This window comes from Cryptomeria japonica, unplaced genomic scaffold (genome assembly GCF_030272615.1).
Source record: "Cryptomeria japonica unplaced genomic scaffold, Sugi_1.0 HiC_scaffold_2026, whole genome shotgun sequence".
Taxonomy (NCBI): Eukaryota; Viridiplantae; Streptophyta; class Pinopsida; order Cupressales; family Cupressaceae; genus Cryptomeria; species Cryptomeria japonica.
In genome coordinates, this window is record NW_026730288.1 from 1,741 (window position 1) to 7,500 (window position 5,760).

The 5,760-nt window shown below is 63.0% G+C and overlaps 1 non-coding gene across 1 annotated transcript; it reads left to right on the forward strand.

The window, feature by feature from the left end:
* Window positions 1-2,434: 2,434 nt before the first annotated feature.
* On the forward strand, window positions 2,435-2,553 carry LOC131873547 (5S ribosomal RNA). The gene has a single exon (XR_009371467.1). It is a non-coding gene; the product is annotated as a 5S ribosomal RNA (ribosomal RNA).
* The last annotated feature ends 3,207 nt before the right edge of the window (window positions 2,554-5,760 follow it).

Below are 5,760 nucleotides of genomic sequence, written 5' to 3' on the forward strand. Positions count from 1 at the left end.
AGGTGCGTGCCGAGGTGGGTGGGTGCTAGGGTGCGCTCCATGGTGGGTGCCAGGGTGGGTGCGTGCTAGGGTGGATTCCAAAGAGGGTCATAGGGTGGGTGCCAAGGTGGGTTGGTGATATAGTGGGTTCAAAGGTGGGTACTAGGGTGGGTTCCAAGGTGGGTCACAAGTTGGGTGCCAGGATGCGTGGGTGTTAGGTTGGGTGCCAAGGTGGGCTCCTGCGTGGGTGGGTGCTAGGGTGGGTTTCAAGGTGGACGCGAGGGCGGGTGCCAAGGTGGGTAACAAGTTGGGTGTTAGGATGGGTGAGTGCTAGAGTGGGTGCCAAGGTGGGTGGGTGCTAAGGTGGATGCCAAGGTGGTTCACAGGGTGGGTGGGTTCTAGGGTGAGTTCCAAGGTGGGTCACAGGTTCAGTGCTAGGGTGGGTGTCAAGGCGGGTGTCGAGGTGCCTGGGTGCTAGGGTGTGGATGCCAATGTGGGTCATAGGGTGGGTACTAGGGTGGGCTGCAATGTGGGTGCCAAGGTGGGTAACATGCTCGGTGGGTTCTAAATTGGGTGCCAGGGTGGGTGTGCACCCACCTTGCCCGAGGTGGGTGCCAAGGTGCCAGTGTGGGTGGGTGCTAAGGTGGATGCCAAGGTGGGTGAGAAGGTGGGTGATAGGTTGAGTGGTAGGATGGGTGGGTGCCAAGATGGGTCACAGGGTGGGTGCAAGGGTGGGTAGGTGCTAGGGTTGGTGTCAGGGTGGGTGGGTGCTAGGTTGGGTTCCAAGGTGGGTGCGAGGGTGAGTGTCAAGGTGGGTCACAGGTTAGGTGCTAGGATGGGTGAGTGCTAGGGTGCAAAGGTGCCAGGGTGGGTGCTAGGATGGGTCGATGCTAGGGTGAGTGGCAAGGTGGGTCCACAAGTGTCAAGGTGGGTGCCGAGGTGGGTGCCAAGTCGGCGACTGCTATGGTGGATGCCAAGGTGGGTCACGGGGTGGGTGCCAAGTTGCTAGGTTGGGTTCCAAGGTGGGTGCCAACGTGGGTGCTAGGGTGCGTGGGTTAAAGGGTGTGTCACAACGTGGGTGCCAGGATGGGTGCGCACCCACACTGGCCAAGACGGGTGCGGGTGCAAGGTTGGGTTCCAAGCCCGGTCACAGGCTGGGTGCTAGGATGGGTGGGTGCCAAGGTGGGCACCAGGGTGGGTGCACCCACCCTGGCCAAGGTGGGTCACGGGGTGGGTCCTAGGGTGGGTAACGGGGTGGGTACTAAGGTGCGTGCCAAGGTGGGTCATAGGGTGGGTGCCAAGGTGGGCACCAGGGTGGGTGTGCACCAACCCTAGCCAGGGTAGGTCACGGGGTGGTTGTCGGGGTGGGCGTCAAGGAGCCAAGGTGGGTGGCAAGTAGCCAAGTTGCGTGCCAAGGTGGGTGTCGGGGTGGGTGCCAAGGATCCAAGGTGGGTGCCAAGGAACCAAGGTGGGTGTCTGGGTGGGTGCCGAGGTGGGAGCCAGGGTGGGTCCCAAGGTGAGTGCAAAGGTGGGTGCCAGGGTCAAGGTGAGTGCCAATGTGGGTTCCAAGGTGCCAGGGTCAGGGTGAGTGCCAATGTGGGTTCAAAGGTGCTAAGTTGGGTGCGAGGTTGGGTGCGAGGGTGGGTGGGTGCCAAGGTGTGCTAGGTGGAAGCCCGGGTGGGTCGGCATCCCATGGGTGTCGAGTTGGGTGCCTGATGGGTGCTTCTTGTCAAGTTTTAGTCGTCGGGACTCATTTCGAGCCTTAGAGGTCGTTTCTTGTCCGGTTGCCCTGTCTTCGACCTGGGAACCCAATTTTGGTCCTCGGGTCCCATTTTTTTTTGTCTCGCATCCCACTTTTGGCCTGTGGCCTTTTCGGGGTCGATTCTCGTTTTGGGCATCAGAGCATGTTTCTTCTCCTAAAACCCAATATTTGTTTATTAAGTCTCGGAACACATTTTTGTTCTCGTGGACCCATCATGGGTCTTGGAACGCATTTGTGGTCCTTGGGTCCCATTTTGCATCCCGAAACTTGTGTTTTGGTGCTTGATCCCTATTTTGGGTGCCCACCTTGCACCAAGTGCGCACCCGGGGCAAACCGAGCGCCTTGGTGCACCGGGGCAAGATCGAGCGTGCACCCGAGGCGCCCCGAACATGCACCAAGGTGCACTCGGCCCACATGTGAGCGCAGGTCGTTGCGCCCGAGGTGGTGTGTGGGCACCGCGTTGCAGACGGGACACTGCACGCACACGACGCCCCCTCCAGGTGCACGCACGTAGGCCGGGCCGGGTGCACACCCGACGCCCTAGCAAGGTGCGCGCACCCGGGCAGGGCTCACACTTGGCGAACGGGGCGCACTTCGCGAGGGAGGGTGTGCACCTCGACGGGGGTGGGTGGCCGGGGTGGATTCGCACGTGGGTCGCGGTTTGCTAAGTACACACTGCGACAAGCTCATAACGGGTGCGATCATACCAGCGTTAGTGCACCGGATCCCATCAGAACTCCGCAGTTAAGCGCGCTTGGGCCGGAGTAGTACTGGGATGGGTGACCTCCCGGGAAGTCCCGGTGTTGCACCCTTTTTTAGTTTTTCGCCGGGCGTCGCAATGCTATTTGAATAAACCTTTTGCCCGTTTGCGTTCTCGTCGGGGCCGGGCCGGGCCGGGGTGCGCTGCCCGCACTACCGCGCGCGCGGGGGCGACACCGAGCGCGCACCCGAGGCGCCCCGAGCACACAGGCCACGGTGCAACCCGGGCGTTGTGCGCGCACCCCGGTGCGCCCGAGGTGCTGCGCGCGCACCCAGGTGAAATCGGTGTGCACCTCGGCCAGTGCGCGCTCGGTCGAGTCGCGCACGTTGGCCAAGGTGCACGGTGATGTTTCTTACTCTAAGGTTCCGCACCAGACGCCCGGGACAGGTGAGCGAAGCTGGGCGGGGCCGGGTGCGCGGCCGGGGCAGGTGCACGCAGCTGGAGAGAGCTTTGGAGCACACTTCGGAGCGCACCAATGATGCGCTCCATTCAAAAGTTTCCTGAAAAGGCAAAAAAAGTTGAGATTATAGAATTTCCCACTTGAGAGATTGTAAAAAAAAAAAATTTAAAATGAAGGAAACGCGGGTGCCAAGGTGTGCGCAGCCCAGCCAAGGTGTGCGCACCAAGGCGCCCACCCTGGCGAAGGTGCACGCAAGGTGCGCACCCGAGGCAAACCGGACAATTAACCCAACTTTCGACTTCGCGCGCACCTTGGAGCGCACTTCGGAGCGCTCCTTGGTGCGCACCAATCTTGGGCACCTCGGAGTGCACCATGGCGCCCACCAAGGTGCGCACCCGGGGCAAACCGAGCTCCGACTTCGTGCGCACCTTGGAGCGCACGAAAGGTGCGCACCATGGCGCCCACCAAGGTGCGCAGCCCAGCCAAGGCGTGCGCATCAAGGTGCGCACCCTGGCGAAGGTGCGCACCCGGGGCAAACCGAGCTCCGACTTCGTGCGCACCTTGGAGCGCACAAAAGGTGCGCAACCCAGCCAAGGTGTGCGCACCCCGGTCAAACCGAGCTCCGAATCGTGCGCACCAGAGGTGCACGCCATCGTGCGCACCTTGGAGCACACTTCGGAGCCCTCCTTGGTGCGCGCCGATGTTGCGCACCTCGGAGCGCACCCGGGGAAAACAATGCAATTAACCCGACTTTCGACTTCGTGGGCACCTCGGAGCGCTCTCGGGTTCGCACCTCGGAGCACACCGAGGTGCGCACCTTTGATGCGCTGCCTTCACCAATTTCCAGAAAAGGCAAGAAAACATTGAGAAGGTGTGCGCACCGAGGTGCCCACCCTGGCGAAGGTGCACGCGAGGTGCGCACCCGGGGCAAACCGGGCTCCGACTTCGTGCACGCCGCACCTTGGAGCACACTTCGGAGCGCTCCTTGGTGCGCACCAGGGCGCGCAACCCAGCCGAGGTGCCCACCCCGGCGAAGGTGCACGCGAGGTGCGCACCCGGGGCAAACCGGGCTCCGACTTCGTGCACGCCATGGTGCCCACCGCGGCGAAGGTGCACGCGAGGTGCGCACCCGGGGCAAACCGGGCTCCGACTTCGTGCACGCCGCACCTTGGAGCACACTTCGGAGCGCTCCTTGGTGCGCACCATGGTGCCCACCAGGGCGCGCAACCCCGCCGAAGGTGCACGCGAGGTGCGCACCCGGGGCAAACCGGGCTCCGACTTCGTGCACGCCGCACCTTGGAGCACACTTCGGAGCGCTCCTTGGTGCGCACCATGGTGCCCACCAGGGCGCGCAACCCCGCCGAAGGTGCACGCGAGGTGCGCACCCGGGGCAAACCGGGCTCCGACTTCGTGCACGCCATGGTGCGCACCGCGGCGAAGGTGCGCACCCGGGGCAAACCGGGCTCCGACTTCGTGCACGCCGCACCTTGGAGCACACTTCGGAGCGCTCCTTGGTGCGCACCAGGGCGCGCAACCCAGCCGAGGTGCCCACCCCGGCGAAGGTGCACGCGAGGTGCGTACCCGGGGCAAACCGGGCTCCGACTTCGTGCACGCCGCACCTTGGAGCACACTTCGGAGCGCTCCTTGGTGCGCACCATGGTGCCCACCAGGCCGCGCAACCCAGCCAAGGTGTGCGCACCAAGGTGCACGCGAGGTGCGCACCCGGGGCAAACCGGGGTCCGACTTCGTGCACGCCGCACCTTGGAGCACACATCGGGGCGCTCCCGGGTTCGCACCGGCGTTGCGCACCGTGGTGGGCACCTCGGAGCACACCAAGGTGGGCAGCGAGGTGCGCACCTTTGATGCGATGCCTTCACTAATTTCCATAAAAGGCAAAAAAAAAACGAGATTTTAAAATTTCCGTTTTGAAAGATAGTGAGAAAAAGGGAATGCTGGTGCCATCTTGAGCCCGCCCTGGTGCGCAGCCCAGCCAAGGTGTGCGCACCAAGGTGCCCACCCTGGCGAAGGTGCGCGCCCGGGCAATTAACCCAACTTCCAACTTCGCGCGCGCCAGGGTGGGAGCGCACCCAACAACCGGGCCTGGGAAGAGCCAATGCGAGAAACCCCACCAAACGCTCTGACAAAAAAAGAGGGGGCGCTCCAGTAACCCCGCTTCGGAGCGCACCCTGGGCAAACCCAGCCAAGGTGCCCACCCCGGCCAAGGTGCAGGCGAGGTGCGCACCCGGGGCAAACCGGGCTCCGACAACGTGCACGCCGCACCTTGGAGCACACTTCGTAGCGCTCCCGGGTGCGCACCTCAGAGCACACCAAGGTGGGCAGCGAGGTGCGCACCTTTGATGCGCTGCCTTCACTAATTTCCAGAAAAGGCAAAAAAAAAAGGAGATTTTAAAATTTCCGTTTTGAAAGATAGTGAAAAAAACGGAACGCGCGTGCCATCTTGAGCCCGCCCTGGTGCGCAGCCCAGGTAAGGTGCCCACCCTGGCAAAGGTGCGCACCCGGGCAATTAACCCTACTTCCGACTTCGTGCGCGCCAGGGTGGCAACCGGGCCTCGGAAGAGCCAATGCGAGAAACCCCACCAAACGCTCCGACAAAAAAAGAGGCGGCGCTCCAATAACCCCGCTTCGGAGCGCAGCCGGGGCAAACCCAGCCAAGGTGCCCACCCCGACGAAGGTGCACGCGAGGTGCGCACCCGGGGCAAACCGGGCTCCGACAACGTGCACGCAGCACCTTGGAGCACACTTCGAAGCACTCCCGGGTGCCCACCGGCGTTGCGCACCGTGGTGGGCAGCGAGGTGCGCACCTTTGATGCGCTGCCTTCACTAATTTCCAGAAAAAGG